Source organism: Notothenia rossii (genome assembly GCF_949606895.1).
Source record: "Notothenia rossii genome assembly, chromosome: 8".
In the NCBI taxonomy this organism is placed as follows: Eukaryota; Metazoa; Chordata; class Actinopteri; order Perciformes; family Nototheniidae; genus Notothenia; species Notothenia rossii.
This window is the reverse complement of record NC_136906.1, coordinates 47,079,267-47,102,078: the sequence shown is the minus strand read 5'-3', so window position 1 is coordinate 47,102,078 and position 22,812 is coordinate 47,079,267. Positions and strand designations below refer to the sequence as shown.

General features: G+C 43.3%; 1 long non-coding RNA gene across 1 annotated transcript; it reads left to right on the top strand.

Moving 5' to 3' along the window:
* The first annotated feature begins 233 nt into the window (after positions 1–233).
* LOC307014096 lies at positions 234–18,895 on the top strand. The gene is made up of 2 exons (XR_013801151.1): positions 234–366; positions 2,100–18,895. It is a non-coding gene; the product is annotated as an uncharacterized lncRNA (long non-coding RNA).
* The last annotated feature ends 3,917 nt before the right edge of the window (positions 18,896–22,812 follow it).

Genomic DNA, 22,812 nt, shown 5'->3' with positions numbered 1-22,812 from the left:
TTTGGAAAATAGCTCGAAATAAGGTCTGTGGTTGACACACATTTAAGAGAGGGATCACGTTTTTTTCAGCCGGATAATCTCCACATGTCAACCCTACTTTTATAATTTTTGAATCATAAATCTAGTCGCCAGAAGCAAAATGCTAACGCTATGCTATAGACCAGGGGTCGGCAACCACTGGCACGCGTGCCAATGCTGGCACGCGGCACCGTAACCAGTGGCACACTAGGAATAAGTGGAATAAGTGTACAAAATATTTAAATTGTATTTTCGGATCCTGAACGAGACCGCCGCCAGAGCGCGTCTCCCCATTACCTGCAGAAGGAAGCCATGCACGCAACGCAGCCCCGCTCTCTTTAACTCCAGGTGACTTTCTGCCGCTTTCCTCCGTGGTGCAGTGCTGACCGTTTCACCACGGAGGAATGCACTTCACTAATTGCAGTACCCATAAGGAGCTGTACAAATGCCGCAGTTTTTGCGTGGCTGTGTATTTAGTTGAAAGCCCAGTGGCGATCTGCTCATCTCTCATCGAAATAATATGCTACAAAGGGGCGGATTGGCCATCTGTGTGTTGAACTTTCCTGTCGGCTCCCAGACCGTAGTCGAGGAGGGCAGAAGCAACAAGCTTCAGGTTCAATAACCCACTTTAGCTTAAATGACTGGAGAGAGGCGAGCTCTTCTTGGGAGGCCGTTGCATTTATTTAGCTGTTCTTCTGTTTCACAAAATACATCACAGACCTCTGTTTTTCTGCTTCCTCGTTTCAGTTCCAGAAACATGCACACGTTCTCTCACTGTCGCTCTACCATCCACAAACACACATGCACAAGCCACACCCTCTCTCTCTCTCTCTCTCTCTCTCTCTCTTAAAGGGACAGCGATCTCATCTAACTCCTCATATCATAACATGTGTGCTCTGGAGAATCACAGAACGGACGATCGTCCTTATTATGCCGTTTAAACCAATTATTTAAAGTTGTTTGTTAAATTCGGCATCATATAAATTGCGCTGACAGGTCCACACACTGCTTCCCCAAGCTTCTCCTCAACCCCCCCCCCCCCTCCGTTGATAATTCTCGATCGTTGACACGCTGATAACTATTTTTTTTGTAAATGGCACTTCATATCGAAAAGGTTGCCGACCCCTGCTATAGACGAACTACAAGCCAGTACAGCAGCAGGGTCGCACGACTTCAACGTCACGCCAACTTAAGATCGTTTCAGCTGACTTGCACTGAAACTGCACTTTGAACACTTTAAATATATTAACATTTTAAACTGTATACCCCGGTTATCTAGGCCCTTTTTGTTTTGTTTCATGTATACCACGTTTATCTAGGCCCTTTTTGTTTTATGTATACATGTCACACTGTGGGAAACGATATTTCGATATTTCTGGATGTATAACACATGTAGAATGTTTGACAGTAAAGCTGACTTTGACTTTCGCGCGCTTGCATATTTTAACAAAGCTTTTCATTTTAGCCACACTGAATTTAACTAGAAGTCATGGCTGTGTCAATTACCAGTCTCATATCGTTTTACAAAGATGACAAGAAGAGTGTAGATAGGAGAGAACCACTACAAGTCAGGACACGTAAAACAGTGCAGCCTAGATGAAGGTTTGCTTACCGGTGTTGTCAGGGCTAGCATGAGGGACAAGGTTTATAGTGTCGGTGAGTAGTGATAGCAAGAGTACCGTTAACCTAGAGTTAATTTATTCACATACATTCCCATCAACAAATCCATTTTATGTGTCACATGAAATCTTTATTAGGCAAGGCAAGTTTATTTATATAGCACTTTTCAACACAAGGCAATTCAAAGTGCTTTACAAAAAATGAAAGACATTAAGAAAATGGCCTTTAAAATCAGTCATTAAAAAGAAAAGCTAATAAAATAAACATTAAAAGAAAAAATACATGGATAAAAGTTACAGTGCAGTCTAAGATATGAATAGTTAAATTAAAAGCAGCAACAAAAAGAAAAGTCTTCAGCCTGGATTTAAAAGTAGTAAGAGTTGCAGCGGACCTGCAGGTTTCTGGGAGTTTGTTCCAGATATTTGGAGCATAATAACTGAACGCTGCTTCTCCATGTTTAGTTCTGACTCTGGGGACAGAAAGCTGACCAGTCCCTGAAGACCTGAGAGATCTGGATGGTTCATAATTTAGCAGGAGGTCAGAAATGTATTTTGGGCCGAAACCATTCAGTGCTTTATAAACAGCAGCAGTATTTTGAAATCAATTCTTTGACACACAGGAAGCCAGTGTAAAGACTTCAGAACAGGAGTGATGTGATCCACTTTCTTAGTGTTAGTGAGGACTCGAAAATGTCATTTTCTACACGGACCACTATTGCGGTAAGCATGTTGTAACTTCCGGTTGTTGTTGTCATCTCCGGGTATCCCGTGTGCCTGTTCTGTTGCTGATAGCTTGTTATCTTAACTTAATCGATCGTTTTAAAACTCTTGATCACGGCAACTGCCTGACGTTGTAATCACACGTTACTACAGCTTAAGCACTCACAAACTCTCCTTCTCTTAGCGACTGTAACTCCACAGTTGCCTACACTCTTTTCGGGTTTGCTAACGGTAGCTACTTTAGCTTGATAGCTAGCCATGGCTCTTTCCCCACCCTCGGGTGCTATTTCCTGCTCTAACTGTCTCATGTTTGGTTACTCCCCTACCTCCTTTACTGGTACCGATACATGTGTTAAATGTAGTATAGTTGTTAGGTTGGAGGCGGGAATCATAGCCATAGAAGCCCGGCTCCGCATCTTAGAAAATAACTCAGCTACAGTAAAGCCCATGTTAGCCGGTGCGGACCGGCAAAAGGTAGCTCCTCTTAGCCGTCCCCCGGCAACTCCCGAGCAGCAGGGAGAATGGGTGACTGTTCAGAAGGGGCATAACGCGAAACCCGCAGGTCCCCACCAACCCGTTCACGTATCTAACAGATATTCCCCACTCAGCGAGACACCAGCTGAGAAGCCAACTCTGGTTATTGGTAGCTCTATTATGAGACACGTGAATTTAGAGACCGAAGCGTCCACAGTCACATGCATTCCGGGGGCCAGAGCGGGCGACGTTGAGGCGCATCTTAGACTGCTGGCTAAAAATAAACGTAAATACAGTAGGATTGTTATTCACGTCGGTGGTAATGATGTTCGTTTACGCCAATCAGAATGCACCAAACTTAATGTGGCGTCGGTGTGTAGTTATGCTAAAACAATGTCGGACACCGTAATCTTCTCTGGTCCCCTCCCCAATCTGATCAATGATGACATGTATAGCCGCATGTCATCATTTCAGCGCTGGTTGTCTTGGTGGTGCCCAGCAAACAATGTGGGCTTCGTGAATAATTGGACAGCCTTCTGGGGAAAACCTGGTCTGATTAAGAGAGACGGCATTCATCCTACTTTGGAAGGTGCAAATCTCATTTCGGCAAACATTTCAGGGCTCTGTGGACTTAATCCATGACAAACTGGAGTTGAGACCAGGAGGCAGAGTCGCAGTCTTACACGCTTCTCTGCGCTCTCTCCTAGGCAGTCATCCATAGGAATCCCGACCCCAATAAAATACCCAATATTAACGGTGTGTGTGTCTGCCCAAGGACAATTTAAGGTAAAACCTAATAGAGGTGTCATACATAATAACCTAATAAAAGTAAATGTAACAACTACTACAGTGCAACAAAACAGGAAGATTAAATGTGGTCTCTTAAACATAAGATCTCTAGCATCTAAAGCAATACTGGTAAATGATTTAATATCAGATTATAATATTGATATATGCTGTCTCACTGAAACTTGGTTGAGACATGAAGAATATGTCAGCATAAATGAGGCCACTCCACCCAGCCATATCAATACTCATATTGCCCGAGGCACGGGCCGAGGAGGTGGAGTTGCAGCAATCTTTGACTCAAGTTTACTTATCAATACTAAACAAAAATTAAATTATACCTCCTTTGAAAGCCTCATTTTCAGTCTTACGCATCCGACCTGGAAAACTTTGCAGCCAATCTTATTTGTTACAGTTTACCGTGCACCAGTCCTTATTCAGAATTCTTATCAGAATTCTCTGAGTTTTTATCAGCTTTGGTACTTAAAACAGATAAAGTAATTATCGTAGGTGACTTTAATATTCATGTTGACGATGATAAAAATAGCCTTACTGTTGCATTTAACTCTATATTAGATTCTGTTGGTTTCTGTCAGAGTGTAAATAAACCAACCCACTGCTATAATCACACTCTTGACCTTGTTCTGACTTATGGTATTGAAATTGAGCAACTATTAGTCGAACCGCATAATCCTGCTTTATCCGACCATTTCTTAGTAACTTTTGAAGAACTGTTACTAGACTACAAAGCATTAGCCAAAAGCTCCTGCAGCAGAAACCTATCTGTTAGTGCTATAGCCAAATTTAAGGAAGAGATTCCACCAATACTTAACTCGATAGCATGTCTGCATGTAGGGGAGGAAACTTATACAAAATGTACACCACCCCAAATTGATCATGTTGTTGATAGTGCTACAGATGCGCTGCGAATAAAATTAGACTCTGTTGCTCCTTTGAAAAAGAAGAAAATAAAACAACATAGATTAGCTCCATGGCATAATGCCGAAACCCGCAAAATAAAGCAAAAGTCGAGACAACTTGAAAGGATATGGCGTTCCACTAAACTTGAAGAATCTCGTTTAATTTGGCATATTACTCTCAATGAATATAAGAAAGCACTGCGTAAAGCGAGAGCAGCATACTACTCTTAATTAATAGATTAGAATAAGAATAATGCAAGATTTCTTTTCAGCACTGTAGCCAGGCTGACAGAGAGCCACAGCTCGACTGAGCCTTCTATTCCCATAGCACTCAGTAGTAATGATTTTATGTGCTTTTTTAACGATAAAATTGTTACTCTTAGAAACAAAATCAATGACCTCTTGCCTTTGACCAGTATAGTGTTATCAACAGCTCCCGGAAACGTAAGTTCTAATAATATTACACTAGATAGTAAACTAGAATGCTTTTCAGCCATAAACCTTGAACAATTAAATTCAATGATTCTCTCTTCTAAACCATCAACGTGTATCTTAGACCCGATTCCAACTAAGCTGTTAAAAGAAGTTTTTCCATTAATTAGCACTTCTTTATTAAATATTATGAATATGTCTATATTATCAGGCTATGTTCCAAAATCATTCAAAGTAGCAGTGATAAAACCGCTTCTTAAAAAGCACAACCTCGATCCAGAGGTTTTAGCCAACTATAGACCTATTTCTAATCTTCCGTTCCTCTCAAAAATTCTTGAGAAAGCAGTCGCAAAACAGCTGTGTGATTACTTAAGAAACTATGATTTATTTGAAGATTTTCAATCTGGCTTTAGAACACAACATAGCACAGAGACAGCTCTGGTTAAAGTCACAAATGACATTCTAATAGCCTCTGACAAGGGACTTGTCTCTATTCTTGTCTTGCTCGATCTTAGTGCTGCATTTGATACTATCGACCATGATATCCTATTGCAAAGACTAGAGCACTTAGTTGGCATACAGGGAACTGCTTTAGGCTGGTTTAGGTCTTATCTATCTGAACGCTCTCAGTTTGTACGTGTCAACGATGAATCTTCCATGCAAACCAAAGTTAGCCATGGAGTGCCACAGGGCTCAGTGCTTGGACCTATTTTGTTCACCCTATATATGCTTCCGTTAGGCAATATTATAAGGAATCATTCTGTAAACTTTCATTGTTATGCGGATGATACTCAACTATATTTATCAATCAAGCCTGATGAAATTAATCATCTAAATAAAATTCAAGACTGCCTCAAGGACTTAAAAACGTGGATGACCTTACATTTTTTGATGTTAAACACGACCAAAACTGAAGTTATTGTACTTGGCCCGAAGAATCTACGAAACAAATTATCTAAAGATATATTAACTATGGATGGCATTAATTTGGCCTCCAGTGAGACTGTAAGGAATCTTGGTGTTATATTTGATCAGGATTTATCCTTTAACACCCACATAAAATCAATTTCAAGGACCGCCTACTTCCATCTATGTAACATTGCAAAAATCAGGCATATCTTGCCTCAAAACGATGCAGAGAAACTAGTCCATGCATTTGTTACTTCAAGGCTGGATTATTGTAACTCCTTATTATCAGGGTGTACCAAGAAGTCAGTCAAGTCGCTTCAGCTGATTCAAAATGCTGCAGCTCGTGTACTAACCAGAGTTAGGAAAAGGGACCACATTACTCCTGTTCTGGCTGCCTTACACTGGCTCCCTATAGAACACAGGATAGAATTTAAAATTCTTCTTCTCGCCTACAAAGCCCTTAATGGGCAGGCGCCATCTTACCTTAAAGAACTCATTATACCCTATTGTCCTACTAGGGCATTGCGTTCCAAGAATGCAGGGTTGTTGGTTGTTCCTAGAGTCTCTAAAAGTACAATGGGAGCCAGAGCCTTTTCTTATCAAGCTCCACTTTTGTGGAATCAGCTTCCAGTTTGTGTTCGGATGGCAGACACCCTATCCGTTTTTAAGAGTGCGCTTAAGACCTTCCTTTTTGATAAAGCTTATAGTTAGGGCTGATTAGATTCAGCCCCTAGTTTTGCTGATATAGGCTTAGTTTGTCGGGGGACATCTTACTTCTTCCTTCTCTCTGTCTATACCTGTGTACTCTCATGTTCCGATTAACCCAGCTTCCCCAAATTTCTTTCTTTTTGGTGTCTATATACGCCGGGATCCGGAGTCATGGATGATCCTGCGGTCCTGTGTCATGGATTGCGAGTCCTGGATCTTGAGTCTTGGCTGCGGTCCTGGATCATAAGTCCTGGATGGATATCCTCGTGGATTCATCTTCTTATTATACACACATGCATTTCAAAACATTTGGACTACCTATGTTGCAAATGTATTATCTTTTCAATTTACACACGGCATCTATTGCACGTCTGTCCGTCCTGGGAGAGGGATCCCTCCTCTGTTGCTCTCCCTGAGGTTTCTCCCATTTTTCCCTTTAAACTGTGGGGTTTTCTCTGGAAGTTTTTCCTTGTACGATGTGAGGGTCTAAGGACAGAGGGTGTCGTATTGTCATACTGATATTCTGTACAAACTGTGAAGTCCACTGAGACAAATGTAACATTTGTGATATTGGGCTATATAAATAAACATTGATTGATTGATTGATTGACTCGAGCAGCGGCGATCTGAATCAGCTGCAGCTTTCTAATACATGTTTTAGTGAGACCTGTGAAGACACCATTGCAGTAGTCCAGTCTACTGAAGATAAAAGCATGGACAAGTTTTTCCAAATCCTGCTGTGACATTAGTCTTTTAATCCTAGATATGTTCTTTAGGTGATAGTAAGCTGATTTAGTAACTGTTTTAATGTGACTGTTGAAATTCAGGTCAGAGTCCATGACTACACCTAGATTTCTGGCTTTATCTGTTGTTTTGTACATTGCAGACTGAAGCTCAGCGCTAACTTTTAAACGTCCTGCCTTGGCTCCAAAAACCATTACCTCAGTTTTATCTTTGTTTAATTGGAGAAAGTTCTGACACATCCAGTCATTGATTTGTTCAATGCACTTACTCAGTGTTTGAATTGGAGCATAGTCTCCTGGTGAAATGGTTACGTAAATGTGTGTGTCATCCGCATAGCTATGGTAACTTATTTTTTTGTTCTTCATTATCTGAGCCAGTGGTAGCATGTAGACGTTAAAGAGAAGAGGCCCCAAGATTACAATATTACACACCAGAAAACACAGAAATATCCATGAAATAAACATACAGTAGGCCAGGGGTGGCCAACCAGTCAGAGGTTAAGAGCCACATTTTTTCTATGTTACTGCAAAGAGCCACATCAAACACACATTTACTGATACCGCTTGTTTCAGTTTTTTGTTTTCTGGAGACAAGATTTCAACCACGTCACTGATGCATTTTTGTAGCATTGGGATATATATTTTTTAAATCCTCTGGAGCAGAGAGAGGAGCTGTGGATTATTGTTATTGATTAATGCATCAGTGTTTCTTATGGTCAAAAACACTAAACTCACAACTTAAAATGAAAGCGTTTAGTTTATTTAATAAAAGAGCACATGTTCAATGTGAAAAGCGACAGTAGTTATAGATTATTTGCAATTTGGTGCTATATATATATATATTTAAAAAAAAATATATTATATATATATATGTTTTAAACACCTTGAATTTCAGGGGGGTGCGGGGCTCTGTTGGCGCCCCTCCAAGACAATGGTAGGGGAAACACTGGATAGTGTTTAATCAACGATAGGTTTTCCCCCCCTCAAAGGTGATTGGTTCTCTGCATCCAGGTATTATTGTGATTGGCTCTTGGGCCACATCAAAATTAGAAGCGCTGTCATCCTCTCATACTGACACCTGACACCACACATACACACGTAGGGAGAGCCGGGACGAAAGTAACACGGGACGAAAGTAACGGAGCGATTTTATCCGAGCCCAAACAACTTTGACCGGCCAAATTACGTCAGAATGGTCAGCATTCAATACTTAACAAACCTACTAAATATCAGGTTTAACTGTCAGGAGCAGTGTTGTCACGATACCAACATTTCGGTTTCGATACCGATACCAAGTCAAGAATTACGATTCCGATTATTTTTCGATACTTTTCTTAAAAAAAGGGAAACAGTCTTAAATGTTATTAGTGTGCTTTATTTCACACCATAACCATAACACACACTTTTAAACAATGAGAACAATAAATAAAATAAATGACAAGAATTCGTATTAAATACAATTAATACATTTCTTACAGACAGGCCTCGTGGTTTCCGTAGGCTTCCCCTCACTGTAGCTAAAATACATCAAAATGTCGCTTCTGGCGTCTTTTTTGTCAACAAGCCGAGGCGCAGCGGCAGCAGTTGCACTCCCACTTGCAGCCATGCTTCTCGTTTTCTCACATGCTCTGGCAGCTAGCGCGTGCACGAGAGAGGGGAGGGACTGCAGGCACGGCTGCAGTGCAGGGATTGGAAGCAGAGCGCTGAACACACGGCTCTTATTAAAACGGCGCTTTCTCACCGTAGTACTTTCCCCCGTCATTCTTAAAGTACCGATACTCATGAAACGGAGGAATCGTAAGGTTTTAACGGCAGGGTATCGCGGTATACCTTTCAAGTATCGGTACACCGTGCAACACTAGTCAGGAGTCAGTGTCTCTCCCCCAAACTCACACATATACAACTCGATATGAACTGAAGAGCCGCATGAAACTAGGCAAAGAGCCGCATGCGGCTCGAGAGCCGCGGGTTGGCCACCCCTGCAGTAGGCTATAAACAATTAAAGGGATAATTGGGAAGGCATTACAAATGTAAATATATTTTAAATAATAAAACAATCCCACCACCACAGGTATCTACAGGAGAAGAGGGAATTCTCTCCACAAAATGTGAATGCCCATGTGGAGAATGGAAATGCAGTCATGCGGCTGCATGAGCCATCTTTGCCATCCACAATTTCAGCTGCACTGACACCCCCTGTCAGTGGAAGAAGCCAAAGGCAGCTAAACGTATGCATTCAGTGGAGGATGTTGCAATGTTGTGGTTGTTAGCGTGTTAGGTTTCCTGTCAGCTCGTCTGTTGGGAAGATATAAAATATTAGTTTCATGGAAGTCACCCCGTCACATATAAGAGCATTAAGACAGTGTGCGAAATACCCGTGAATAATCGGGGGGTCCCCATCTCCCGTTTATTGCGCAATATACCGGTCGAAGATTTCTCAATATGCAGTATGCCTATACAATATTTCATGGATGCAATCCAAGACAATCAGTAGTAGCAGCGTTTCTCAACCGGGGCACTGTCAAATAATTATATATTCTAACGTTCATATGAATGAATACGCGACCGTTAAAGAACCATCTGTTTTCGATTCTATGCGAGGAAATGGGAGCAGAGACACACACACACACACACACACACACACACACACACACACACACACACACACACACACACACACACACACACACACACACACACACACACACACACACAGTCTGCGTGATCTGCGTGTAGGGAGGGGCAGGCCTGCACACACCCACACACACACACACACACACCAACTTGAACGCCAAGGCTAATTATGCTTTTCTTCTTAACCCCGGAATCCACACAGGACATACGCACACGCTCATCTTATGCACAGCAAAGATCGAAAAAATAGTCTTTTACCTTAAGTGAGAATAGACCAAAGATGCCTTGGCTCGACTTCTTCTCGTTGCCGTCCTGGTTTCCAAGAAAAAGAGAGACGATGTCCTGCTTTAATCCAGCTTTTAAAGAACGGCACTGGGTCGAATTTGTCCAAACGGGGTCCGTTTAGGTCCACAAACAGAAGCGAAGACAGGCTCTCCTCGCGCAACCTGTTGCGGCTCTGGTTGTCGGTGTTATTCACGGCGGAAAAGCCTCTCTCGCACTCAGCAGACGTGGGGAGGTAAGTGCGACTTGCTATGCATAGCCGTTCCAGTGTTTTGCCCGGTGGAGTGCCCTGCAATTTCCAGTCTCTAAACTGCCCCACGGCGTCCCCGGCTGGTTCTCCGAGCGATTTAGCCAGACGGTGTACTTCTTGTTCGCCATACAAAGTCAAGCCCTCCGCTCTCCTGGCCAAAAGCGCTTATCAAGAGCTTTGAGCGTCTGGACCAAGCTTGACTCCGGTAAGCGCTTGGTTAGAGTAGCAACCACCGATTCATAAAAACGAGGTTTGTTTATTTTCCCCCTGCCTTCTGTCAGCTCTACGTCCTTAAAAAAGCCCGATGAGACGCGCTGTTCAGCCTTCTTCGTTGATCTCCCCCCGGTCGTCTTCATGGCGGTCAAAACATTGATGGTTTGTTTGATGTGGACACTTGAGTCCACAAGTGTCATTTCTCTTCTCTGCAGCTTGAGAGACAGGCTCTGGAGTTCACGCAGGATGTCTTTCATGACAGCCAAATCTTCCACGAATCCTGAGTTGGTTAGGTGCTTGAGAAGTCCCTTTTTGGCCTCTCAAGATCATTACGTGATGCGTTCTCACTGGATGTTTTAAAATGGAGTGCTAGTGCGGGGAAATCTTTCCATACAGCTTTTACTGTTTTAAAGCTGCTGGCAACCCATCTGATGGTGAAAATTTGAACTATTTTCAGTATTTCCATGTTGAGCTCGGCCGCTGCTTCTTTCAGCAATCTGGAATTCCTGGTTGACTGATTGTAGAGTGAGTATAAATGTGAAATAAATATCTCAAAGTGATTAGTGCCACCCACATCTTTAAGAGCATCTTTGACTGACAGTTCTAGTCTGTGCGCCAGGCAGTGTACAGACTGCACGTTCGGAAAATTGTTTTTGAGTCTGACGACAAGCCCACTGGCTTTTCCCGTGAGCACTGCAGCCCCATCGGTGGCTATGCTTATTAGGTGCGTCTTCAAAAAGTCATCATCCATTCCAGCTTTATATAGACTCGCCATCATCGAGTTATAAATTGATTCAGCATCGACCCCATCTGTGAGTTCCACTATATCCAGGAAAACATTATCTACATCCCCCTTACCACTGACATCACATCTTACGTAAATGACTAGATAGGGACGACCGTGAACGGTACTTTCATCAATTGTGATTGATACCTTTGAATCCATTTCTTTCACATTAGAGACAAACTTGCGGCGCATTTCCTTTGCAATGTGACTTATTATTTCTGCGCATGCATGGTCAGATTTGTGGATATTCCCAACTTCGGCTCCATTCAGCTCCTGCATTGTCATGAGGGGGTTGAGCTTTTTATAAGATAGCCTTTCCTTTGCTACGGTGTAAGCTGTTCTAAACGAGACTGTTGTTTTCTTGAGTAAATCGGACTGTACATCAATGAAACAGTTTGGGAGGGTTTCTTTGTCTTTCATCTGTACTATTTCCACTGACCTTGTGTGGGCCTGGCTGTCCCTGTGTTTGTATATCTTCTTTCGTAGCTGTTTTGCATCAGGGCTAGTAACATCACCATTGATCCATTCTTCCGAGAGGTGTAAACCCGGTCCCTTTTCTGAGAGTAGCAACGTTTTTGCTTTCCTACACACTAAGCATCCTAACTTTCCAGCCTTAATGTCAAGCCAAGGGTTGCAGTCTTTCCATTCGCCCACCTGCTTCGTTGTCCAACCACCCGGCGGAAAGTCACTAGCAGCAGTAGTAGCTACCTCCGCAACTGCTGCGTCTTCTGAGCGCTCTGCCTCAACTTCACCTCCTTCTGGGGAGTGACTGGGCGGGACAGGAGCCCCCGACTCGCTAACGGTTCTGGTAGCGAGTGCTGTGCTAGCTGCTGCGTCATCAGCAACATCTCTGGGTGTTTCTTGGTCATCTCGTGGTGTCACTTTTTTGGATGTGAACCCAAAGTGCGCGAGTGAAACACTTTGGTTTAGCTTTCTCTTAGACATTTGAGTCCTCTAATGTAACGTCTTTCTCTCCTCTTTGCCGCGCATGGCTAATTTGCATAATTTGTGTCCGCGTCACGCAGCGTACCCGTGTCACGCGGCTGGCTCTGCTTTTGACAGCCAAAATAGAAGTTATTTGTGAAGAAATGTTTTGAATTATGAATACTGGACATAGTAGGCTTAAAAACATTTTAGTGACCATTGCAAGTGACAAATACATATTATAATTTCAGACCCCCCCTAAATGTTGCTGTTGAGGCTTTCAGGGGGGCTCAGGTGTTAAACGGGGGGGTCGAGCTCCCCCGGACCCCCCCGTATTTCGCACACTGATTAAGACATACAGTACATAGGCTAAAACAAAACATCTAAAGATATAACCTTGCACTTTGATAAGTCTCGTGAACATTTTCACTATTTTGACATTTTTATAGATCAAAATTGAACTAAAGAAATAAATGGTAGATTAATCCATATAGAAAATAGGTGTCAGCTGCTACACTAATTATAATAGTTATATTTCTTAATTAATTAAGATAAGATATTACTGTATTGATCCCAATTTGGGAAATGTTTGTGTTGCAGCAGCATAACAAGAAAAACAAAATATAAGTTATTATATATACAAAAGTATGTGAGGGATGGGATATTAAATTGAATATAAATGTAAAATGTACATGATTTTACGTCCAAGAGAAGCTATGGAGCAGAGAGTTCTCTGCCAGCCAGAGGTGATTTGTTATTAGATCAATATGTCAAACTGATTTCCCTGACTACAATCTTTATTTACATGGTGAAACATTATGCTGCTTGTACTAATTAGACTTATCATATAAGCCACACAGGTTTTAATTGGATTTATTCATTATCTTTACTTATGTTGCGGTCTTTTCAGCAGCGCCATCTCTATAACGGTGATACAGTCACTACCCATCATTTACATTTCACCGTGACATGGACAGAAATGTAACGTCGGCTTATCTCATGGCACGAATCCAGACTCTCCTTTGGAAAACATTGGCCGGGAAACGATAGAACAAGCACGTTTCATTCGAAGACCTGTGGCTGCAACCCGGAGCAAAGCAACAAACCATTGCGTAGCTAACTAGTAGCGCTAGCTTTAGCTAACGTTAGCTAACGAAACAAACTGCCGAGTAAAATTGGAAAACACTGGTAATTAATTATTCTATCATTTGTAAAACTACGGTGTTAAAAAATACAATTTAAAAAATACAGATTATAATGGTCAGATATAGATATACAGATACTAAAGATAGGCATGTACTTGCTTTCAAGCAGAACACAGGGGAAAAAAAACTTAGCGGGAGTGTTTACGTGTTAGGCGTAATGACGTACAACGGCCTCGACAATTTCTGTCGTCCTATTCAGCCACTCGGTAACAACCATCGTTTTTCAGACACGTAAACTCTTCAAAAACCACCAGTGGGGTCACTGCTGATGTATTTAATGTCGTAGAACAAAACGTGATTTATCTCTTAAATTTGTGTCAACCACAGACCTTATCTCGAGCTATTTTCCAAAACCCTATGGAAAAAATGCATTGCTTTTTGAGGAAGGAACCGGAAGTGCTAAAAATGCTAACTTACTTCCGGGTTTTTGGACGCGTCACCGCGGTTCTCTATAACCAGACTGTATCATTAAAACTAAGTACCAGTTCTAACTGCGGTGAAGCCAGCCTCCACTCGGGAAAACCTAGTCAAGCCAGCCCGCACGTGATATTGCGGTGCGCGAATATCCTATGCATTACGGTAGAGTAAAAAAAAATCATCCCTCTGTGTTTAGATGAGAATAAAACAAAAACTGTCCAGTATCAATTCTCCCAATCCTCTTCTGGATCATATAAACGCTCTCTAGCAAACTTCAGACTGGCCTGGACATGTACTGGCTTAAGCAGGGGGACACGTCTGGCACTACAGGATTTGAGTCCCTGGCGGCGTAGTGTGTTACTGATGGTAGCTGTTCTGCCCTCCAGGCAGCTTATCTTGTGTTTTGTGTTGTTTAGCACCTCCTATGTTGAAACGTGGTACTGCACCGTAGACCAGTATTTAAAAGTATATAAGACCACATGTTCAGTTATATGTGAGAGCCCAGCAGTGCCACATGGTCTTCTCTATCCAGTGCAATCCTTTGATTTGGCTCATCGTACGCATTGCTTGTGAGTAATTATTTGTTGTTTAAAACTATATCTTCTAGTTTTAAAGCTTATTTGAGTTGTTTGGATGTTTTAGCATGTCATCCGTTCTGTGAAACTAATTCAATGTATATGTCTGTTTTATTTTAGTTTTATTCCTTTGCTGTAACGGCATGTCCATTGAGTCCATAGTAAAGCTGGAGCTTAACGCTATATCCTGACTCTCGTGTCCATTATTTGGGAGTTTGGCTGGCTGCCTACTTTTGATTAGAAACGTCATCAGGAGGACAGTACAGTAGCCTTTGTTACTTTCGTCCCAGCTCTCAGCAGGTCATTGACTAGGTCCCCCCGTGTGGTTCTGGGGTTTTTGCTCACCGTTCTTGTGATCATTTTGACCCCACGGGGTGAGATCTTGCGTGGAGCCCCAGATCGAGGGAGATTATCAGTGGTCTTGTATGTCTTCCATTTTCTAATAATTGCTCCCACTGTTGATTTCTTCACACCAAGCTGCTTACCTATTGCAGATTCAGTCTTCCCAGCCGGATGCAGGTCTACAATTTTGTTTCTGGTGTCTTTTATACTGATAACGAGTTCAAACAGGTGCCATTAATACAGTTAACAAGTGGAGGAAAGAGGAGGCTCTTAAAGAAGAAGTTACAGGTCTGTGAGAGCCAGAAATCTTGTTTGTTTGTAGGTGACCAAATACTTATTTTACCGAGGAATTTACCAATGAATTCATTAAAGATCCTACAATGTGATTTCCTGGATTCTTTCCCCCCATTCTGTCTCTCATAGTTGAAGTGTACCAGGGATGAAAATTACAGGCCTCTCATCTTTTTAAGTGGGAGAACTTGCACAATTGGTGGCTGACTAAATACATTTTTGCCCCACTGTATAAATAAAAGGGTCGTGTTAGAAAACAATTCACTCACAGATCCATAATCATGAAGGTGGAATCTAACTATATTCATAATAATATTTATTGCATCCATGGATAGAAACATGTTTTTTTATGCTGTAAAGTTGGGCATTTTAACATGGGGGTCTATGGTAATTGCTCCTTTCTGCAGTCAGTCTCTATGGGCCAATATATGAACTGCAGTGTGTGCCACTTCCGTATTGGCGTCCCGGCTCTTCCACAGAGTTTGCTGCTTGTATAAAACGGACAAGTCAAATCAAGCAATCTGATTGGTTCTTAGCCGTGATATACTGAGCGTATACCACGGGTAGAATTGTAAGTTACTTTTCACAACAAGTCAGTATCCCTCCGCGCCTGAGAAAAACAGAATAGCGTTGGGCTGAAAGCAGTTTGCTTTTCATACTGGAACAAGAAAGCAGCGGAGAAGTAACGGGGCAGAAACCCTCCTTTTTACGCAGCGGTCCAGACATAGACATCAAACGGCAAAACATATTCAGTGTGCAGTTCCTTTGGCATTAGGGCAGGGATATCTAAATACTTTCCAAGGTTTGACATAATGAATTGTGCTACTTATAAAGCAAGCAACGATGTTTTCAAATTTGTAATCAAAGAGGTCCTCAAAAACGCTATCGACCAATCAGATTGCTTGATTTGCCAAATAATGGATCAAGCTCTCTGTCTAATATGTTCGCTAGCTGTTAGTGTTGTTGCATAGCAACCACCTCGCACTATGTTTCGTGCAGAAGGCAACGGAGGGACTATTTTATTTTGAACATTATTATTTACTAATAAAAACTATTTAAATTAGAGTGCGTAATTTGTCTTTCATATTGCCACACTTGGTAACCGTTTTATAAATGCAATAGCTCACTTCAGGCCGTGATATATGCTCATTATATCACAGCTAAGGGGCGTGGTTCGGCCCGATGCGATAGCTAACTTTACAATGTTGTGATGTGACGTTAGCTAACATTCTTTAGCTAACGCCGATCACTCACCAAGATAGCTGCCCAGTTCTCCACTGGTTCTCCTCACACCACAGCTCAATTTCTCTCCGATGGCTGTTATTTCTTCTAATCCTTGGCTGCTCCTGGTCTCTTGGACGCATAGCAGGCTCATAATTATAAGGTTGTGGTCCGTCATATGCATTCGAATATACACGTTCAACTTCTTCTGTGTCTTCTGTGTCGAAACTAGCATTGGGATCCATGTTTATTAATACGTTACACCGGCCGCTCTCCCCCTTGTTTCCCCTTTGTTACGTCACACGCGGGAGGTCACGTGGGGAGGCTTTTTTGATGCGGAAGTAAAAATGTCTTACAAAAACGACGCCAGATGTCACTGTAGTGTATATTTATGTATATTTTTTAGAAAATCTAGTGTATACATCATTTTCCTACACATTTATTCACAAGTGTCTTTAACCTGGAAGTTGCTCCTTAACCCCAAATAAAAGAACCCGCAGATCGAGCAGAGCTGCAGATCGATAGTGACACGCTTCAACACGTGTATTTCGGTGTATTCACAGCATTCATTTTGTTATTCTACATTATTGTTCTTTTATAGTTATTTGTTAATGTAACCCAATTTGTGTTCTTTGAAATTGAAAAGGATATCGCATTGTGTTTGTTACTTTTGTTGCAGTTGTAGTTGGCTTGGCTTCCTATTTATGGACATGCTTTTATTTTGAAGGAGAGTAGCGCAGTGGACAGGAAGTTGTTGTTGCTTTGTAAACAACGTGATAGAGATTAACGGAGAAAAGTAGTGTACTTAGGATATAGGATGTAGTAACTCATTCACACCAACGCAACTCCGGTTCAAGTTCCGTGCTAGAGCTTTTCAGGTTCAGAACCGGTTCTTCGGTTTAGCTCCGGCTCTTTTCACGCAGCCCAGAGTCCGACTGGTGCTGCGTCATTGCGTCATTGTTTGCGTCATGACGTAACCGTTTGCGTGCCTGCTTCATAAAGCCAAACCGCGCAGAAACCCCTCACAGCTGACACCGACAACAACAACAATGGCCGATTGTGCTCCAGCTTCCTCTGTACCTCTTCGGAAGACCAGATTCCCAGTAGGTAGCTGGTCTCTTCAGTAGACCACTGCTGCTTGTTAAGTTTCTCCATCGTTGTGTACAAACTGGATAAAACACCGGCTTTTTGTTGTTGTTCAGGAGTTGATCCCTCCCCTGCCCCCGCCTCGACGTAAGCGTGACGTATGTGGTGCTTTTGCTCTGGCCGGACAATATTTTGGTGCTCGAAATGAACCAGATTCCGCAGCTAAGAGGCTGCTCCGCTGCGGTGTGCAGAGGAAAACCCGGTGCTTTTTAAGCTCAAGCTCCGAACCGGCCCTGAAACACCAGTGGTGTGAATGAGGTATAGGATAGGGTTAGCACTGAGAGACCTAGCTGGCAGTTGCTTACAGATGGATAAACAAGCTCCAAAGCGTAAAGGCGTTCTTGTTTAGTTTGTGCATACAGTATTGTAGCGAGCCCTGGGTTCAGAGGGAGGGGCTTGCATGGGGGGGGGGGGGGGGGAGGGGGTGGCAGGGAAACGGGGTCCAGGGGGAGTGGCTGCACCCGTAGGATAGAAAACGGGGAAGTGACGTCTGACTCAGAGGTCGCGCGGCTGTGGAGAAGAACGTGTTGCCCACATTGTTCTGTCCTTGATGTGTGTTTTTGGTTTATATCGGTCATGTATGTGTTTCTTGGCTGTGTTTTGGCACCACCTTGTGGTGGTTGGTTGACACTGCTGCTTGCTAGTGGTTTATTCGATTCCTACTGCTCGGAGAACAAACTTGTTTGTTTCCGAGTGTGCTCCACGTGTAGCTTGGGTTGTTTTCATGACGTCTGCTCTCCATGGGCTGTGCTTCGTATTTCCCGCTGGTTCACGCATCGTCTTTTCATCAAGTAAAGAGACTTCAGTAAACCTGACAACTGCGCTGGAGTTTTCTTTCAAACTGTATAACTGGATGGATAGCTAGCTCAGTGCTAGTGAGACCCTTACAGTGAAAAGACGGCATTAAAGCCAGCTCTGGGGACGGAGACAGGCTTCCTACGGAGCGACACCAAGAGCTAAGTGGCTAACTTAGTGCATATGTACAGCCTTTATGCCAGCTTATCTCTTCATCCACGTCATTAAATTCACAACCCAGCCATTATGGAAGAAAATGACAACATGAATAAAATAAGTGTAAACGCACACTCTGTGCACACACGTGCGTCGCGCTCATCATCCAGCTCAAAAGGTTAATTCAGCACTGGCTATGGCTATGGCAAGGACTGAAGCAGCACAGGCTAGAACATCACACTCTAAGTGGGAAATTGAGCTAAAAGTTGATCAAGCACGCATTCAAACTACTCTTGATGCATTAAAGGAAGAAAAGGAGAAAGATGCTGCCATAGCTGAAGTAAAGATGTTGCAGGCTGGTTTACTAGAGCTTGATGTTGAAGAGGCCAGCAGAGGCTCTAATCCAGTGTCTCAACACTTTAAGTGCCAGCGCACCGCTGCGTATGTGAAAGAGCAAACCAGCAGCATAGGTGGATTGCCTAGCAAAATTAGTGACATTGTTGCCCCCATAGTCCCACACCTAAATGAACCATCACAACATAGTAAAGGAGAGGATGTTAAGCCTACACAGTCCTACTCACTTAAAGGGCTTGCTGAAACACAAGCTGCTGTTTCTACCCAAACTACCCCTCACCACACATTAAAGACTCCTCGACCTGGTACACCAGCATCGCCGTGGACTCTCAATAAGCAGCCTCCATTCTCTGCTTATCAGCCTAACCAAGGTATGCCCTATGAAGCCAGTTACCACAACCCTCAAACCACTAACGATCTGGCTAAATATCTTGCCCGCAGTAACTTAGTGACATCAGGCCTCACAACATTCAACGATCAACCAATGAATGATTGGGCTTGGAAAACGTCCTTCCTAAGTGCTATTGCTGGTCTGGATCTGTCTGTCGGAGAAGAACTCGACCTGCTCTGCAAATATCTGGGAAAAGAATAATCAGATCAGGTGAGGAGAATCAAGGCCGTCAACATCAGACACCCTGACGCTGGACTAATGATGGCCTGGGAGAGGCTTGGGGAAATATACGGCTCACCTGAGGTTATTGAACAGGCTCTCTTTGACAAGCTGGAAAGCTTCCCCATATTGACCAACAAAGACCCAAAACGACTCAGAGAGTTAGCAGACCTGCTGCTAGAGCTTGAGGCTGCTAAGAGAGATGGCTCCCTCCCAGGTCTGTCATATTTGGATACTTCCAGAGGGGTTAAGCCCATCATCGAAAAATTCCCATACAACATCCAAGAAAAGTGGATATCTTATGGTTCAAGATACAAACGTGATCATCATGTCAGTTTCCCACCTTTCTCTGTCTTTGCAGACTTTTTTCGTACAGAGGCAAAAGCTCGTAATGATCCCAGCTTCAACCTCTCCATGACAGTTCCTATGGAGAAAAAGAGTACGTGGAAGAAATCCACGAAGATGCCTGTATCTGTTCACAAGAAACAAGTGTCGTCTACTGACAGATATGAAAGCAGAGAGGATAAGAAGCTAACAGACCCAAACAAAAATTGTCCTCTACATAAGAAACCAAACCCTCTGAAGAAATGCAGAATCTTTAGAGAAATGAGTCTAGAGGAGCGCAAACAGCTCTTAAAGGAACATTCCTTCTGCTTCCGGTGCTACTCCTCTACTGGTCATCTCGCCAGAAACTGCACGGCTGAGGTGAAATGTAGAATGTGGGAGCACGGGTCACGTGTCAGCACTACACCCAGGAACAGCAGTCTGGAAACCTAAGCCCTCTCCTCCCTCTTCAGAGCACGGCGGGGAGGAAGACAAAGCAGACCATCAGGTCACATCAAGGTGCACACAAGTGTGTATTGAAGGTGTTAGCGCACGAGCATGCTCAAAAATATGCCTTGTAAGTGCGTATCCAGCTGGTCGCTCGGAAGAGGCCAAGAAAATGTATGCAATACTGGACGATCAGAGTAATTGTTCCTTGGCATGCTCTGAGTTCTTCAACGTTTTCAAAATCACAGGGCCTTCCTTCCCTTACACACCGGAAACATGCGCTGGACTAACTCAGACAACAGGGAGAAGAGCTAGTGGGTTCACAGTGGAATCAGCAGACAAAAAGCTAAGCTTTCCTTTGCCTACACTGTTAGTGTGAGTGCAACCAAGTTCCCAACAACCGCTCCGAAGTCCCTACGCCAAATGCAGCTCATCACCATGCTCACCTGAAGTAAGCTGACAAAATACCGCCTCTCGATCCTAACGCTGACATACTCCTCTTGCTGGGCAGAGACATTCTCAGGGTCCACAAGGTCCATGAGCAGATAAGTGGTCCAGACAACGCACCGTTCGCCCAAAGGCTGGACCTGGGATGGGTTGTCGTTGGTGACGTGTGTCTAGCAGGTGCTCGCGAACCACCAGAGGTGAACAGTCACAAGACGTCTATCTCGGAGAATGGTCATACTAGCCATCTGCAGCCATGCAACAACCAACTCAAGGTAAGATAAATCTTCAATCAAGCCCCTGACTACACACATCATCCAGCACTGACCTCTAAGTTCAACACAGCAACACATGATGCAGACAGTCTGGGTCAAACCATCTTCACGCAAACTGCCAACGACCAAAAACTAGCACCATCCGTAGAAGATATGAAGTTTCTTAAGATCATGGAAGCAGAGTTTCATCAAGACAGCTCGCTCGAATAGCTGGGTGGGACCACTACCTTTCCGGTTACCAAGACAGAGGCTGCCTAACAATAGGAAACAAGCACGAGATCGTCTTGCCTCATTGAGACGCACGCTGGAAAAACGGCCACAGATGAAAGCCCACTTTCTAGAGTTCACAGCAAAACAAATACGGTCTGACTGCGGCACTAGCTTCGTCTGCACTCCTCAAGAGTTGCAAATGAAGACTACAGATCCCAGTGGCAACAACGTGGAGAAGTACCTGCGCGCGCAGAACTGCACATGGGTGTTCGACCCGCCACATGCATCCCACATGGGTGGGGCATCGCTCGTCACATTCTGGACTATCTGCTGCTTGAACAGAGGAAGTCTTCTTTGACGCATGAAGTTCTCGTTATGCTCATGGCTGAGGTGACAGCAGTCATCAATGCTAGACCTCTCATTCCAGTATCTTCAGATACAGAGTCACCTCTCATCCTCACCCCAGCAATGCTCCTGACCCTCAAAACAGGCTCTACACCACCTCCTCCAGGTAACTTTGAAGAGGCAGACCTCTTTAAAGAGCAGTGGAAGCAAGTTCAGAGCCTGGCGGACACCTTTTGGAGTAGGTGGAGAAAAGAATATCCCAAGAATCTGCAGTTTCGTCACAAGTGGCGGTCTAAGAGGTCAAACCTTCAAGAGGGGGACATTGTTCTCCTGAAAGACAATCAGGCTCAGAGAAACGAATGGCCTATGGCCACCATCACAAAGATATTCCCAGGAAGGGATGGACTGGTTCGTAAGATCGAGGTAGAGATCTCCAAGGACAAGACCAAAAGGATATTTTCTCGTCCGGTTACAGAAGTGGTCCTGCTTCTATCTCCAAAGACTGATTCTTGTTGATTGATCTGGGGTTTAAAGGGGGACTGGCTGCACCCGTAGGATAGAAAACGGGGAAGTGACGTGGAAGAACGTGTCCATAGATTTAGTCCCTAATTTTGCTCTCAAAGTACACCAGATTGATGCATTTAACTTCAACATTTAAAATAAATCTTCCCGGGGGAGCATGCCCCCGGACCACCTGCCCACACCCCCTGTTAAATTCTCTCACCCACATTGAGGATGCTTCCTACGCCCATGTTTTATTACATGCGTCAAGTCAGGCAAATTGGGTCCAAATGTTATTGCATCAATGATCTGTTAACATTAAAATCAATAAATATATGCTGTAACTATTTTGCTCTAGGCAACTCAAGGGCTCAGATAATGTGATTAATATATGAATAATGGTCCAAAATAACTTTTTTGTTAAGTAACATACTTTCGTCGCCGGCTGGCCGATACATGCCGCGCATTAAGTGGGCCTGTCTGTCAATTAATCCCCGGGCCACCTTTTCCTCCCATTCCGCCCCTGATATGAACTATGGAGCAATTGAGATGTGATGTGCAAGAGTTAAAGCAACTAAAATGTATAAGGAAAGACTGGAAATACTTTCAGTAGGTTCATGCATCTAAACATTGCAGGACTAACTTGGGAGTGCATATATTTGAGTTTGAATCAAAGGCCTGCCATGAGATGAATCCCAAATGTTAAATCAGAAACAGCATCAAGCTGCTCATGCT